Source organism: Podarcis cretensis, assembly GCF_951804945.1.
Source record: "Podarcis cretensis genome assembly, chromosome: 9".
Lineage (NCBI taxonomy): Eukaryota > Metazoa > Chordata > Lepidosauria > Squamata > Lacertidae > Podarcis > Podarcis cretensis.
In genome coordinates this window covers 32,441,062-32,458,625 of record NC_137178.1, presented here as the reverse complement: position 1 = coordinate 32,458,625, position 17,564 = coordinate 32,441,062, and the positions used below count along the sequence as shown (strand labels likewise).

Sequence of the window (17,564 nt, the reverse complement as noted above, 5' to 3'; positions counted from 1 at the left end):
TAAGTTGACGCTTGCTATGATTGAACTTAAAGAAAAACAGACGAATTTGAGGATCAGAGCCCTACCTGAATTTGAGAAGGAAAGTTTGACAGATTTTCTCACACAGGAATTTGCTGACTTTGGGGACTTGGACTTGGGCCAAGAAGAGTTTAGAATTATGAGGGCCTTTAGACTTGGAAGAGGAGGAAAAAAAGAGAAGAACAGAATAAGAGATTGCTTGATTACCCTTCAAACGAAAGAAGAGATAGAATATTGGGCTGGCACTATCAGAAGAACCTAGAAGTACAACAGTCAAGAGTGGAAATTTTTTAAGACGTCCTGAAATATCTTTTGGATCTAAGGTCTAACTACAGAGATCTGGTTGCCCTGCTGAGAAGGAACAAAATTATCTTTAGGTGGGAGTTTCCCCAAGGTCTATCTTTCAGTTTCAAAGAAAGGAAAATAAAAATAAGATCAGTAGAAGATAAAGTTTTTGGATAAATACGAAGATCTGCAGAAAGGACTTGGAAAAGAGTCAAGAGTAACGGATAGATCACCAGATCAGAGCAAAGAGCATTGGATAGAGGATCACCAAACAGGGGAATATTGGATATATCAACATTATCCTTTGGACTGGATTTCCCAGTGAACGTGCCACCACCACCACCAACGGAAGAAGAGCAAGCGTTGGGTGCAGTTGGAGGAATATCAGCGTAAATACATGATGGCATTGCAGGTTTCGAGCTGGAATGTGAATGGACTGAATTCCCCGGAAAAAAGGTGGAGAGTCTTTCATTTATTGAAAAAAGAACATTTGGACTTGATTTGTTTACAAGAAACACATGTGATAAGGCTACATAGGAAGATATTGAGTAATAAAAGATTGGGCCAAGAATTTATTTCTCCTCTTTTTTAAACTTTATCTGATGAAATAGATACTACAGTGGAAAAAAGAGTAATTTGGGACGCAAGCAAAGCAGTTATGAGGGGATTCCTAATACAACAGAATGCAATTAAGAAGAGAACTCAGAATGAAAAAAAGGATAAAATCCTGGGAAAAATAGAGGAAGGAGAGAAGAAACTGAGAGCAAAACCAAAGTCACAGGAGATTCTGAAAGAGAGAAAGTTATACCAAGTACAATATACAAAGCTGATGAATTAGGAAATAGAATGGAAGATTAAACAGATGAGGCAAAAGACATTTGAATCAGCAAATAAGTGTGGAAAATTATTGGCCTGGCAAATGAAAAAAAGACAAAAACTAAATACTATTATGAATTTGGAAGTGGAAGGACAGAACCCAGTGGAGATCAGGAAGTGTTTTCAGAGATATTTCAAACAACTTTATACACAGGAGAAGCAGAAAGAAATGGACATTGATCAATTTCTGAAAATAAACGGACTACACAAAATTTCTCAGGAAAAACAGCTAATGTTGAATTATAAAATAATGGATCAGGAGGTGGAAGGGGCCATCCAGAATATGCAATTAGGTAAATCTCCAGGACCAGATGGTTTGACTTCAAGATATTACAGATCTTTGAAAGAATGGTTAATACAACCATTGAAGGAAGTCTGTAACGAAATTTTGGAAGGGAGAAAGACACCGGAGTCATGGAAGGAAGCTTTTATTACACTTATACCAAAAACTGAAAAGACACAGCTTAAGAACTACCACCCCATATCGCTGCTTAATGTGGATTACAATTTTTTTGCAGACATCTTGGCTAAAAGACTAAAAAAGGTTCTAGTAGAAGAAATTCATAAAGACCAAGCGGGCTTTCTCCCGGGCAGACACTTGTCTGACAACATGAGGAATATAATTAATATTCTAGAAAAATTACAAGTGAATATCAATACCAAGGCAGTTTTAATATTTGTGGATGCAGAGAAAGCCTTTGACAACATCTCATGGGTTTTATGAAGAAGAATCTACAGGGGATGGGGGTAGGCCAAGGTTTTGAAAATGGTATAGGTGCAATTTACTCAGAACAAAAGGCAAAACTAATTGTGAACAATGTGGTGACAGAAGAATTCAAGATTGAGAAAGGGACACGACAAGGTTGCCCAATCTCTCCATTGCGCTTTATATCAGTCCTTGAGGTTTTGTTAAATATTATTAGAAAGGACCAAGAGGTTAAAGGTATACAAGTGGGAGTTAAACAGTACAAACTGAAAGCATTTGCTGATGACCTAGTGTTGACTTTACAGGAGCCAGAATCTAGTACTAAAAGGGTATTGGAACTGATTCAAGAATTTGGACAGGTAGCAGGTTTTAAGTTGAACAAGATGAAAACTAAGGTTTTAGAGAAAAATGTAACTGTGAATGAGAGAGAAAAGTTTCAGGAGGAGACAGGATTAACATTGGTTAAGAAAGTGAAATATTTAGGGGTTAATATGACAGCCAAAAATGTGAATTTATTTAAGGATAATTATGAAAAATGTTGGACTGAAGTGAAAAAGGATTTAGAAATATGGACAAATTTGAAGTTATCATTGTTAGGCCGAATTGCTGTGATAAAAATGAATGTGCTGCCAAGGATGTTGTTTTTGCAGATGATGCCGTCATCTTATCCAGAACAGCTGTGGACCTAGCAAATGCAGTTAATGCATTTATCGCCTATTGTAAGGCGGAAGCTCTTAATATTAATTATAAAAAATCGAAAGTCGTCCACTTCACTTGTTCCCGCAAACTCAAGCTGGAGCCGCTTAAGATCACAGGTGGCTACTTAGAAAAGGTAAAAGCCTTTAAATATCTAGGCTTAATATTTACCTATAATCTCTCCTGGACCACCCATCTACAATCTGCCTCTCTTGCTGCAACCACGACCTCTAATGCCATTGTCCGATTTTACCACCAGAAGGGCGGCAAACACCTTCCAGCAGCAATTCAAATATTTAATGCTAAAGTTGTCCCTAAATTACTATATGGCTGCGAAGTATGGACTACAGCAATATCAGGCAACTTGGATCGCCCACTTCACATGTTTTGAGATCTCTTTCCGGCGTCCCAAGATGTGTCTCAGGTGCAGCCCTACGACTTGAGTTCGCCCAGCCCTCAATTGAAAAACGAGCATGGAGTCGAGCCATTTCCTATAGCTCCCACCTATTAGCATCGGATGCTCGAATTAGAGGTGGTTTCTCCAACCTGATCCTAAGAGATATTCATAATTCTCCTTGGAAAACTACAATTAATCTCAAACTCCGCTCTCTTCTCAATTTGACCCGTAAAACTGTTTTTAACTTAGAGTGTATTAGCCCGGCGGCCCTACCTTCAATCAAAAAGAAGTTACAGCAACTTGATTTCTCTAACACAGCTTCCCATGCAAGAGGGCCGTGTTCAGGCTTAGCCCAAGCTATTCCACCCCCTGAAGGGATCCCTCTATACTGCTTTACAATTCCTTCGGAGGCTAAGCGAAGGGCCTTTACCTGTGCCCGTCTCAACTGTTTTCCTACAGCAGTTTTGTCGGGTCGCTATTCCAGAGCTCCCATCGCAAATAGAACATGCACCTGCAACGACATGGCTCTGGAGACTATGGAACATGTAATGCTCTTCTGTACCAACTGGACAGATGAAAGATCTTGGTTTCTAATTCCTCTCGTGAACAAGCTTCATCTCCCAATCCAGCCCTGGATAGTGTCCCTTCTTCTGCAGGATTCTGACTGTTGGATTACCGAGATGACAGCTAACTTCCTGCTTAGTGTGATGAAGAGGAAAGCGGCACCAACTTCTTCTTTAACACCACAGTTGTAGTCGATATGCCGCACAATCGAACCTGTTTTTGCATTCTCTGCCACTCGATGTTTTAAATCCCCTGTCACTTTTGTTATCCTCGTATTCGCCTTGGACGATATCTACCTTTACCTCCCCCCCTATTTTATGTTGTTATTTCTATGTATATTATGCTATGGCCACACGGCTAATGCAATAATAAAGTTGTTGAATTGATGTTGTTTTTGTTTCAAAGATTGCAAATTTTGGATAAGATGGATTGTTTCAAGAAGTGGCAGAAAGATATTTCTAGATTTGTCTGGCAGGGCAAGAAGCCTTGAATAAAATTTAAGATATTAACTGATGCTAAAGAAAGAGGGGGATTTGCCCTGCCAGACCTTAAACTATATTATGAATCAGCTGCTTTTTGCTGGCTGAGAGAATGGCTGCTTCTTGAAAACACTGACGTGTTGGATTTAGAAGGTTTTAATAATGTATTTGGTTGGCATGCATATTTGTGGTATGATAAGGTAAAAGCACATAAAGCGTTTAAAAATCACATTGTTAGAAAAGCATTGTTTAATGTTTGGATAAGATATAAGGATTTGTTAGAAAAGAAAACCCCAAGATGGTTGTCACCAATGGAAGCGAAGGCACAGAAAAAACTCAATATGGAGGCCAAATGGCCGAAATATTGGGAAGTTTTGGAACAAGATGGAGACAGAATAAAATTGCAGAGTTTTGAAAAATTGAAAAATAGAGTGCGAGATTGGCTCCATTATTATCAAATAATGGAGGCATACAATTTGGACAAAAAAGTTGGCTTCCAGGTGGAAAAATCAAAATTGGAAACAGAATTGTTAGATTCAAAAATTAAGAATTTGTCAAGAATGTATGACTTGCTGTTGAAATGGAACACTCAGGATGAAATGGTGAAATCTGACATGATTAAATGGGCACAAGATGTTGGGCATAACATAATGATGGCTGACTGGGAACAGTTATGGACCACAGGTAGGAAATTTACGGCATGTAATGCCCTAAGAGAAAACTTAATGAAAATGATTTATAGGTGGTACATGACACCAGTCAAGCTTGCAAAAATTTACCATTTGCCCGATAATAAATGTTGGAAATGTAATGAGATTGAAGGTACATTCTTTCACCTTTGGTGGACATGCCCAAGGATTAAGACATTCTGGGAGATGATTTATAACGAAATGAAAAAGGTATTCAAATATACCTTCCTGAAGAAACCAGAGGCCTTTCTCCTGGGCATGGTCGGCCAATTGGTGCCAAAGAAGGATAGAACATTTTTTATGTATGCAACAACAGCAGCAAGAATACTCATCGCAAAATATTGGAAGACACAAGATTTACCCACCCGGGAAGAATGGCAGATGAAGTTGATGGACTACATGGAATTGGCGGAAATGACTGGCAGAATCCGAGATCAGGGAGAAGTCTCGGTGGAAGAAGACTGGAAAAAGTTTAAAGATTATTTACGGAAATACTGTAAAATTAATGAATGCTAGGAAAATGTTGGAATGAAGTTATATGGCTTTAGTAGAAAGGTTATAAGGAATTAAGGATAAATAGATTAATAGAGTATTAAAGGGAAAATAAGGTTAGAATGTGTTAAGATAATTATAGGATTAAAAATAGAGGAAGATGGAAAGGAATTGCTGAAAAAATTAATAGAAGTGGAATACAAAAAGGAAGGTGTGAGGAGGTCGTGGAAATAAGTGAATGAAAGATAAGATATTGAAATTATTTGATGTGTTTTAAATTGTGATTGTTTTGTTTTGTTAGTTTAATGTTAGGGTTTTGTTAAAGTAATGTAGTGTGTGTTTTTTGTACTGTATTGTATTGTATGGTTTTTATTTTTTGTAGTGTTTAAATTGTTGGAAAAGGTAATAAATATTATTTTTTTTAAAAAATCTAGGAAAGGGATTATTATAATATTGCACATTATTGACTGTGGCAAACTTAAAGTACACCCTTGTAGTAAAATCTCTAAAGGTCCCTATTTCATTCTTAATCACAAAAAGCAAAGGTGAAATTACAGTGATAGTAATTACAGAAATAGTAAATTGCAGATGAAAAAGAGAGTTCTCATTTTTTACTATGCCAGGGAAGCACTCAGAGGTTTATTAAGATATTAAGTAACGTGTTTGCCAAAATCAATATTGAAACTGATCCCAAACTATCTAAACAAACAAGAAATCGAAAACTGCAAATTAAAACCATCACATGTCAGTTAATGAATAACTATTTGGGTTATTCAAGGAGACAAATCTCCCTTAAAAGCTTAAAGATTTTTTATTTTATTTTATTTAAAAAGCTTAAATATTATCTTACTGAAGAAAATATATCTACCAATATCAAATTGGGCTTGGACTTCAAAATGCAAATTTTTGTTACCCAAATCTGTTTTATCAGAAAATGCTAAAAATTGAAACTACCATTTCCATCACTTTTTATAGTTTCCTGACATTGGGTGGGGCAGGGGTTGCTGGTCTTTTTCTTATTTTTTTGGTTTATGACCAGACTTGTGTGTTTCTGGGCATTTCATGTATTGCCAGAAATATTTCGAGTTTTTTCTAAGAAGAAAAATGAGGACTCAGCTGAAGCACAAATAGCACTTCTCACTTGGCAGGAAAATGTAGTTCTTCTCATCATGTGGTGTTGTCTAATATGAAATAAGTAGGGAATAAAATGAATATCCCTTTTCTCTGCATGGCACTGCATACTTATATTCACTGGAGCAAATACAAAATGACTAACGTGCTTTTTTAATATAAAAAATATATCTTTGGCTGTGATTTCATCAAAACACACAATGATGGCATGTAGATGCTGGCAAGGTTACAATGCACAAAAAAGACTGTTAATGACAATTCTCAAAGGAAGCTAGCCAAAAATATCCCTCATCACAATTACTTTAGAATTATTCCTCTCATTGCCACTGTCATCATTAAAACATAGTGGGCGTGTTTTTAATGATGCTGCAGCACCTGTAGTCTGATGAAATTGGAGGAAACTGTGTGCAGCATTCAACGTTGTCATATAAAAGATGCTTTGTCATATGGAAGGGACATAAGTCAGTGTCAGAACTCAGGCTTTTGCATGCAGAAAGTCACAGGTTCAATGCCTGAAGTTTCCAGGAAGGGCTAGGGAAAACTCCTGTCTGATACCCTGGAGAGCTACTAGTCAATGTAGACCAGGCTTCCTCAACCTCGGCCCTCCAGATGTTTTGAGACTACAATTCCCATCATCTCTGACCACTGGTCCTGCTAGCTAGGGATCATGGGAGGTGTAGGCCAAAAACATCTGGAGGGCCTAGGTTGAGGAAGCCTGATATAGACTATTCTAAGCTAGACTGGACAACAGTCTGTCTCAAATAAGGCAGCATCCTGTGTCACCCTTCCTTTCCCTTTCCTTCATCTTCAGCACTCAGAACACATGTCTTTTAGAGACAGCTTGGATTTGATGGAAGCACAATATCCATCATTTTCAATATCTTATTTGGATGTTTTCGAGGTGTTCACCCACCCCACAGACAAGGGCGGAGGAAGGGGGTGCGGTGGGGGCGGTCTACCCCGGGTGTCACCACTGAGGGGGGTGACAAAATGCCGGATGGCACTCATCGTGGTGCCTGCAGCAAGCCTGGGAGAGATGCAGTGTCTTGGGCGCATGCAGGTTCTATCCTGCCCAAACGGTCCACCCACTGCCTCCCCTCCCCCCCAGCTGTAAGGCAGCTGAGTGGGAGGCAGGCAGACTCCTTGGAGGCCCTGCGGAGCATCCTGCCCTGGCTGGCCCCGCCCCATGGGTGGCTGGCCCCGCCCCTGGGCACGCACGCTGCCCCAGGCGCCCAATCAGCTTGCTCTGCTGCTGCCCACCTTACAATTTTTTTGTCTTCTAGTTTTTTGTACTTCTGCCAACCTTGGGGTTCTCCCAAACTTGCTGATATTGCCTTATTGTGCACAGGTGCTGCCACCTTGACTGTATAAGGAATGGTACTCAGATAATTTAGTTGGTTCTTAGTATATGACCTTCATTAACAATTTCACTTGGTGGAAATATTCCTGCATCACTTTTAACCATGGTTTAAAGCAGGGACAAGGAATTTCAGGCCCAGGGGCCAAATGTAGCCTTCCAAGTCTCCTAAGGCCACGGCCCTAACCAGCCAAGGTGAATTAAGGGTATGAGGTAAAAGTCAAGTCAAAAGCAACAGACAAGGTATATACATAAAAGGAACAAAGGAATGATGGTGATGAACTGTCTCTGAAAATAAAAATACAACCAGTAGCCAGGGCCTTTTTTTAATCAGAGCTCACCAGAGCTCTGTTCTGGCAGAGTAGGGGCAATGAAAATAATGGGCCTAAGATAATCATGACAATTATTTTTAATGAGACAACTCTGAGTAGGAATAACATTGGCTACAACCCTCCATTTCTAGCTAGGTTTGCTTGGGGAAGGTAAACAGTTTGCCTTCCATGTTTATTTTCTTCTTCCAATGCTGCTATCCAGGGCCTGCCTTGGCTCCTCCATCAGCGTACAGCTGATGAAAACCCCAAATCAACAATATCAGAAAATTAGAATATTAAATGAAATCAGCAAAACAAGGATTGCAAATAGAGCAATATCGGACCTCTGAGAAGTAGAAGCATGCATATGTACTCAGTACTCGGTTTGGGCCCCTTTTGCATGAATTACTGCCTCAATTCAGCGTGGCACGGATGCTATCAGTCTGTGGCACTGCTGAGGTGTTATGGAAGACCAGGATGCTTCAATAGCAGCCTTCAGCTCTTCTGCATTGCTTGGTCTCATGTATCTCATCTTTCTCTTGGCAATGCCCCATAGATTCTCTATGAGGTTCAGGTCAGGCGAGTTTGCTGGCCAATCAAGCACAGTAATCCCACGGGCACTGAACCAGGTTTTGGTACTTTTGGCAGTATGGGCAGGTGCCAAGTCCTGCTGGAAAATGAAGTCAGCATCCCCATAAAGTTCGTCTGCAGAAGGAAGCATAAAGTGCTCCAAAATCTCCTGGTAGACGGCTGCGTTGACCCTGGACTTAATGAAGCACAGTGGACCAACACCAGCTGATGACATGGCTCCCCAAATCAACACAGACTATGGAAACTTCACACTGGACTTCAAGCATCTGGCATTGTGTGCCTCCCCATTCTTCCTCCAGACTCTGGGTCCTTAGTTTCTAAATGAGATGCAAAAGTTGCTCTCATCAGAAAAGAGGACTTGGGACTACTAAGGAACAGACCAGTTCTTTTTTTCTTTAGCCCAGGTAAGACGCTTCTGATGTTGCTTCTTGTTCAGGAGTGGCTTGACAAGAGGAATACATTTGAAGCCCATCTCCAGGATCCATCTGTGTGTGGTGGCTCTTGATGCACTAACTCCAGCCTCAGTCCACTCCTTGTAAAAGACCCCAACACGTTTGAATGGTCTTTTCCTGACAATCCTCTCCAGGCTGCGGTCATCCCTGCTTCTTGTGCACCATTTTCTTCCACACTTTCCCCTTCCGCATAACTTTCCATTAATGTATTTCGATACAGCACTTTGGTAACATCCATGCAATTACCTTTTGAGGCTTTCCCTCCTTATGGAGGGTATCAATGATGGCTTTCTGCACAACTGTCAGGTCAGCAGCCTTTCCCATGATTGTGCTTCCTACTAAACCAGATTGAGAGACCATTTAAAGGCTCAGGAACCCATTGTAGGAGTTATGGATTGAATAGCTACTGCACCTTTTCACAATATTCTAATATTCTGAGATTGCTAATTTGGGGTTTTCATCAGTTGTATGCCGTAATCATCACAATTATAACAAATAAAGGCTTGACATATCTCGCTTTGCATGTCATGAGTCTATCTCATATATTAGCTTCACCTTTTAAGCTGAATTACTGAAATAAATGAACTTTTCCACAATATTCCAATTTTTCGAGTTTCACCTGTATATAGGCCCTTTCTTTATCACCAAAAATCTCCAAATGGCTCACAAAATCAATAAAGAGACACCATCCAACAATAAATACAAGATACAAAGCAGAAGTAGAGAAAATAGCACAAATACATTCTTAATGAGGGAAACACATGACATAGCAATTTGCCCTTAGCTGAACTTCATGGAACAGCTAGGCTGCTGGAGGGTAAAGAAAACAGATGAACAGAAAGCTACCAAGCTATTATCCAACTGAAAAGTAAACCAATAAATATCTAAAGGATGCACTTCCCTGTGTTATATCAATTGGAACTTTGCTTTCCAAAGAGATAGTGCACCCTCCCACGTGTAATATATTTTACCATTCCTTACTATTCCTGACAAACTGAGATCACTGAAGTCTTTGAGTCAGATCACTCTGAAGTGTTTGAGTCCAAAGCCTTCACAAACATGTGTTATAAACATTGGTGCATCTAAAGAAACATAGTAAAATTAGTATGTACTGTATCAACATTATTCTTCCAACACAGGAGGCAGCAATTACAAGTAACTGGTCTTTATGGTCACAGTTGTGATTCTTCAGGGGTTTGACTTTGCCCCCAGAGGTACACTGCATTGTCTTTTGAGACAGACGGATGCCAACATTATTGTCACTCCCTCTGTTTACAGATGGAAGGGTCATAGCTTAGTGGAAAAGCACATGCTTTGGCATGCAGAAGGATTCAGGTTCAACACCTGGCATCTCTGAGTACAGTGGGGAAAGGCTATCGTCTGAAACCCTGAAGAACGACTGTCCCCAAAACGCTGAGGATAGGGCTAGCAATGCCTCTTGTGCTGTGGTCCTGTGTGAGCGTCTGGAGGCGGTTGGAGGATAGATGGCGGGTAACAGATTGAGGTTGAATCCTGACAAGACAGAAGTACTGTTTTGGGGAGACAGGAGGCGGGCGGGTGTGGAGGACTCCCTGGTCCTGAATGGGGTAACTGTGCCCCTGAAGGACCAGGTGCGCAGCCTGGGAGTCATTCTAGACTCACAGCTGTCCATGGAGGCACAGGTCAATTCTGTGTCCAGGGCAGCTGTTTATCAGCTCCATCTGGTATGCAGGCTGAGACCCTACCTGCCCACGGACTGTCTCGCCAGAGTGGTGCATGCTCTGGTTATCTCTCGCTTGGACTACTGCAATGCGCTCTATGTGGGGCTACCTTTGAAGGTGACCCGGAAACTACAACTAATCCAGAATGCGGCAGCTAGACTGGTGACTGGGAGCAGCCGCTGAGACCATATAACACTGGTCTTGAAAGACCTACACTGGCTCCCAGTACGTTTCCGAGCACAATTCAAAGTGTTGGTGCTGACCTTTAAAGCCCTGAAGGAGCGTCTCCACCTCCATCGTTCTGCCCAGACACTGAGGTCCAGCGCCGAGGGCCTTTTGGCGGTTCCCTCGCTGCGAGAAACCAAGTTAGGGGGAACCAGGCAGAGGGCCTTCTCGGTAGTGGCTCCCGCCCTGTGGAACGCCCTCCCACCAGATGTCAAAGAGAAAAATAACTACCAAACTTTTAGAAGACATCTAAAGGCAGCTTTGTTTAGGGAAGCTTTTAATGTTTAATAGGTTATTGTATTTTAGTGTTTTGTTGGAAGCCGCCCAGAGTGGGCGGGGTATAAATAAATTATTATTATTATTATTATTATTATTATTATTATTATTATTATTGCCCAGAATTATCCCTATTTTAAGTAACTGGATAAATCTGCCAGATTGCAGTGTTACCAATGCCTGATGATCCTAATTCACAAGACCCTTAAAGCATGTGTATGTGAAACTTGAAAACTGGGGCGGGGGGTGAAAACAACATGCCTCAGCTTCCCTTAACCTTAAAAAACAGTCATGGGCGAGTCATATACACTATAGGGCGGGAGTTGAAGAGACTGATGGGGAAATAAAAGCATGTTTCCCATCATCCTGGTCCCTAAAGCTGGTAAGGAATTGAACTCATTAGTCATATTTTCAGGCATACCTGTCTACTGATGAAGAACAAATCTGTGTTGTATTTCACCCAATCCCGTTGGGAAGCTCCTATTTCCACATTAACTGGATCCTCCCCTATCACATGGAATGACACAACTAAAGATTTGCTATAAAGGTAATGCTTATGGTATTAAGAATCTTGGTCAGACCTCAAGACTATTCATATTTTATATTTATAATGAGAAATGAGCATTTTATCTAAAGATTTCCCAGATCACAATCTTTTCACATTTCGGAACAGGGTATCATGCTTTTTATTCAGGGTAATTTGCTCCCTTGCCCTTATTTTATAGGAATGTAACCTGCTTATTGACTTGCTTAAAGCCTGCCCATAATCTTGACAGCATTTGATGGCATATGTTCTGCTCAAAGACACATAGATCTCACTGGTGTGGCCTTAATTTAATCTACATCACTGTTTGTATACAACAGTGCATTTTGGCTTTCATTCATGCCTTGAAGAAGGTAAATACATGCATAGAAAACTAAAAGGTAACTTTATTAAGGGTGGTAAATATATCAAGGTCTGTTTGAAATAAAGCTTGAGTAGTTTGTGGCATTGGCAGAACTCTGAAACATATTTACAACCCTGCTTGTTTTTTATTCATTCCCACCCCCACTGCTTTTTGTTGGCTGCAAGACATGGTCCTGAATGCAAAATGTAAGCACTCTCTCACACATACATGCACACAACATGTTTAATTAATAGAAAAACCCATCTAAAAATTTGCCAAACATTTCAATCAATCTCTGTCAAAGCCAGATTGGCTGTGTGTCAGTTAAAATTAGTTGTGAGTGTACCCAAGAGCATCTTCCCTTCCTGCTTCAAGGGTGGGGGTAGTTTCAGGGAGTCCATATCACAAGGTTAAAGAGTTTAAAACAGAGATGGGGAATCTATGGCCCTCTTGATGTTGCAAGACTCCAACTCCCATCAGCCCAAACCAACATGACCAATGGGACACAGGAATGATGGGGCTGTAGTCCAACATAATTAAGAGCACTAGTCTTCAACTTTTTCCAACCTGGAACTGAATTTTTGCCTAAATATGCACTTGGTGATCCATTTCTTTTAGTTACACACCACCATCCAAATCTCTGAGCGGTGTGAGATTCCAGGGGGTTCCAGGAGCACTTATCAAGGGCCATGTTTTCTTTTGGAAATAAGGCACAGTGGGGACTGTGGTGTCTTTGTGCTATATGGTTAATTTACACATATATACAAGCTGAGTCTTTGATGGAGGCGTTCACAGCATTACACTCCAACAGGGTCTTGCTTCTTCCATAGCTACAGCCTTAGATTTCAGCAGCAATCAGTCATGGCTCCCTGGCATTGCTCTGCAGCTTGCCTTGCTCTCTAGGTCACATCACTCCTAACCTCCTACTCCCACCCAGATTGCTTCTCACTTTATCTATTGAGGAGTTTCTGGTGAGTTCCTTTGACACATTGTTGTCCTAACACATGGGCAGGCAAACTAAGGCCCGGGGGCCGGATCTGGCCCAACTGCCTTCTAAATCCGGCCCACGGACGGTCCGGGAATCAGGGTGTTTTTACATGAGTAGAATGTGTCTATTTATTTAAATTGCATCTCTAGGTTATTTGTCTGGTGTTTTTACATGAGTAGAATGTGTGCATTTATTTAAAATGCATCTCTGGGTTATTTGTGGGGCACAGGAATTTGTTCTTTTTTCCCCTTCAAAATGTATTCCGGCCCCCAACAAGGTCTGAGGGACAGTGGACCAGCCCCCTGCTGAAAAAGTTTGCTGACCACTGTCTTAACAGGTCATAGCTTCGCACAAGAAGCTAGTCCTGGCTTAATTAGCTTTTGACACATCACAAGAAGCACCAGCTTGGCTGAATCAGCTTTTGACACATGCTGATTACAGAAAATTAGACGTGTCTAATACACATCTTAAATACACACAGGTCTAGCACAGTTTTAACATTCTAAGTCTTGATTAAATTCTAACATTTACGAAACCCAGTAATTTGGAGGAGTCTAGCACCCATGAACATTACTTTTTGAACAATATATTTATTTTTTAGTAGTACTGGCATCGCGATCCACTACTCAGTAGTAGGTTCTGACCCACCAGCTGGAGATCAATATTCTAGTGGGTCTGAAGTCCATCATCCCCTGTGTAACTAACACACAAACACACACACACACACACACACACACACACACACACATGCATGGAGTATGCTGAGGTCTTAACCCTGTTAACTCCCCCACCCCTTCAGCTGCTATTTACAGAGTCCACTAAACAGTTAACTAAAAGAAGTATCCATACTAGTGAGGATCTGGAAGTTATCACCTTGGCCACTCTAGTTTAATGATAGGAGAAGACTTCCTAGGCGAGCTGGAAGTTTCTTCCTTTGGCAACAGATAGGTGTTGGTAGGTAAAAGGTAAAGGTACCCCTGCCCGTACGGGCCAGTCTTGACAGACTCTGGGGTTGTGCGCCCATCTCACTTAAGAGGCCAGGGGCCAGCGCTGTCTGGAGACACTTCCGGGTCACGTAGCCAGCGTGACATCGCTGCTCTGGCCAGAGCCAGAGCCAGAGCCGCACACGGAAACGCCGTTTACCTTCCCGCTGGTAAGCGGTCCCTATTTATCTACTTGCGCCCGGAGGTGCTTTCGAACTGCTAGGTTGGCAGGCGCTGGGACCGAGCAGCGGGAGCGCACCCCGCCGCAGGGATTCGAACCGCCGACCTTTTGATTGGCAAGCCCTAGGCGCTGAGGCTTTAACCCACAGTGCCACCTGCGTCCCAGGTGTTGGTACACACATTAAATAAATCCTCACCTAATATCCACCAGGTCACATCACCAATCGAAGTCTCATTATAGCCTTAAATCTTGACAATGTGTAGTATAATCTTAATTTAAAATGGATTTTAAAAATAAAGCAAAACACATTTTAGATCCTCCCGGCTTTCACTTTCAGGTGAACATACACAGTGGAATTGGGGTAACCCAGGAAACCTAGTTTAAACCTTGTGGTGCCATGATTCACAAGGCAGTTATATTGCATATATTCTTAATCTACTGTATAGAGTTTTTTGTTTATCTGCAGCATGGGGAAGAGCCAAATACCCACTCACTAGGCATAAAGAAATTAGGATGGTAGAAATATCTGCTGCAATTCCAGACTTTATCTGCTGCAAATTCCAGACTTTAACAAGCGACCAAAAATGCAACTGAGAAACTGTATAATAGCTACCCAGTAAATAAGCATGTTCTGTCCAAACAAAAATGATGGATATTCAGGCCAAGTTATGAGTCAGCTACCACATGCTTTTTTCTCGATTTGTACTTTTCCTAATAAGTAGACAGACTGCATGCATATCTTCATGACAAAAAGTTTGCAAAACAGTCTCAGAACTTTCTAACCTTAAGGGGGAAAAAATCTGGATCAATCTGTCATAATATAAACACTGAATCTAAGTACTGTACAGGAATTCTACACTGTATAGGCCTTAAGGTACCCCTAAGCATACAAATACCAGCCTCTGTTAGAATGATGCAATAGTTTACATTCCAGTCTTTGAAAGATTACTAACTGTTGGGTCTGTCTTAGTTAAATGGGCCTGGTGCTTAGGCCTTTCTTCTACATTACCCTGATTCATATCCATAGGTGTTTGGGTGCTCATAAGACTTTCCTGCACAACTGGACTTCTTCACCCATATCAACAGAAGAAGCAAACCTTTATTTGCATTCTTCTGGCCACTGATTTCAGCACTCTTCAATGGAATGAATAGAAAAATTCTCACTGGTACATAAACTCTGTGCATGCATTGGAGCTGCTTTGCCTAGAAGCAGTGTCTGGATTGGAGAAACCGTGGCTTCGTACACACCATACATTTAAAGTACATTTCCCCCAGCCCACGCCCCCCCAATAATTCTGGGAACTGTAGTTTGTTAAGGGCTCCATGAGGGGGTAATCTATAGTTCCTGGGATTTGGGGGGAGTGCTTTAAATGCATGGTGTGCATTTATTAGAAATAATAAAATAAATAATAGAAACAGAAACAGAAATCAAACATGGCTCTCGCTCTGCCTTTCCAGCCTGCCGCTTCTCTTCCAGCTTCTAGCTCATGTAACTGATCTCTCTACTTTGGCCTTTTGTCTTAAAACTAACCACGAACTGGGGGAGGGCCTCACCCATTTGCCACCATCCATTTGTCATCTAACACAGAGCCCCTATCATTTGTTTCCCTTAGTGGCCCATTACGCAGACAATCACCCCAACAGGAAGTGAGCTGGGCTTATATTTTAACAATTGCTAGATGCAAGGACTAGCAATGTCTCTGCATACTGCCTACTTTCCCCCACCCCAAACTCATAACAATATTTTAACCAGGGGTCCCCAAAAGGCAAAAATAGGGATAAAATAGAGGCAATGATTTTCTAAGAATGGGTACCAGGAGGAAAGGACTATGTAGTAGATCAAGCTGCCATGCATGACTGGTGGTGGGCAGTGTTCAGCTTGACAGATCACAACTTGTGCAGACCTGTCCAGGTAGATAAACAGTAGAAGTGAGTATGCAAACTATGCTATAGAAAGCAATTTTTTGCTATATATTTTCTCAAGTTTTAGTAACCACTGAAGCTGTAAACAGGAGGGAAACATGCAAGCCTACATTTAGACTTGATTTTCTGAAATGTGAGTGTATTATGTTGGAGGTAAACAACCTGTAGTTGCAATCTGGTTGATCTGTAAGTCAAGATCAGTCATCAAACAGGACCTGTAATTCATTAAAATGGCATGCAGAAAATATAAGTACAACTGCACGTGCATATGCAGCACAAATTGGATGCTTGTGTTTCTAGATTCCCATTTGCATCTACATTCATATAATTGGGTTTGGGGGTTTGGGAGAGGGATACTGTCAAATGCAAACATCCTCCCTAAACTACAAGCAAAAAATCTCAAGGATTTTTCCTTTGCTAGAAAAAGGCAGCAAGACATGTGGGGGGGGGCACTACTTCTCTAGTCCTATAGATGTGCCAACCTATGATAGTGTATAAAGCATTCTATTTTGGTATGTGACCCAGGTCCATGAAGTTGTTTTCTGTGATTGTTCATCTGGCTTTGCATTACATTTGAACCAGTGCTTATTATTTGGTTCTCTCCAAACAAACCACAGTTTATTTTTAACTATGGCTTAATATGTCATCCAAGTCTGGTAAATGTTTGGCACTTTTCTCCAAGCAACTAACGATAAGGAATAAGTAGTACAAAAGAGGAAAGGGCTCTTCTACCTTTAATAGTTGTGTGGGAGTAGAAATTTGAGCACATGCAGTTTCTTAAATAAGCCCTAGACAAAACCCTAAAGTAGCATTATTCAAATGTAATTTCAATATAGCCGTATGTATTGAGCACCCACATTCCTCTTTATTGTTTTTAGTATCTTAGTGCTTTAATATAATTACAAAAGAAAAAGAAAAAAGCAAGTCTCTGTCCCACAGAGCTTGCAATCTGAATTTACATTTGAACAACTTTCCAATACATTCATGAACGTACAAAAAGGCATCCCACGGTGAGGAGCTGGTTAATTCTTGGGGCGGGGGGATGTGTTTGGCTTACACAACCACTGGGTGGAGCTTGACAAAACAGCAGATTTTTGCCAGACAGCAACTGTTAAACAAAAATGCCTAAGCCAAAGTGCCTTGCCTCACACATGCCGAAACATATTTGCAATGGAAATGTTTGTGCTTTAAAGGACAAGGGAACAAAAGGACAAGAGGAGGATATTTCAGTCTTCTGTCCTCTAATGAGATGTTTGCGCAGGATTGGTGTATGTTCTCCAATGTTTGCATCAAAATATTATGAACTAGCATAAAGTAGGGACAGGAGAAAGAGGTTATAGTTTGATAGATGATTTGC

At 41.0% G+C, this 17,564-nt stretch overlaps 1 protein-coding gene across 4 annotated transcripts in view; it reads right to left on the bottom strand.

Annotated features, from left to right (window-relative positions):
• JADE1 (jade family PHD finger 1) overlaps nucleotides 1–17,564 on the bottom strand; it is a 167,601-nt gene that overhangs the window by 141,706 nt on the left and 8,331 nt on the right. The window contains exon 1 of one of the 4 annotated variants that reach the window (XM_079989435.1): nucleotides 10,026–10,103. The exons of the other annotated variants lie outside the window; for them this stretch is intronic. The gene's annotated coding sequence lies outside the window, so the exon portion shown is untranslated. Of the gene's footprint in view, nucleotides 1–10,025; nucleotides 10,104–17,564 lie in introns of those variants that run through there. 4 annotated transcript variants of the gene reach the window in all.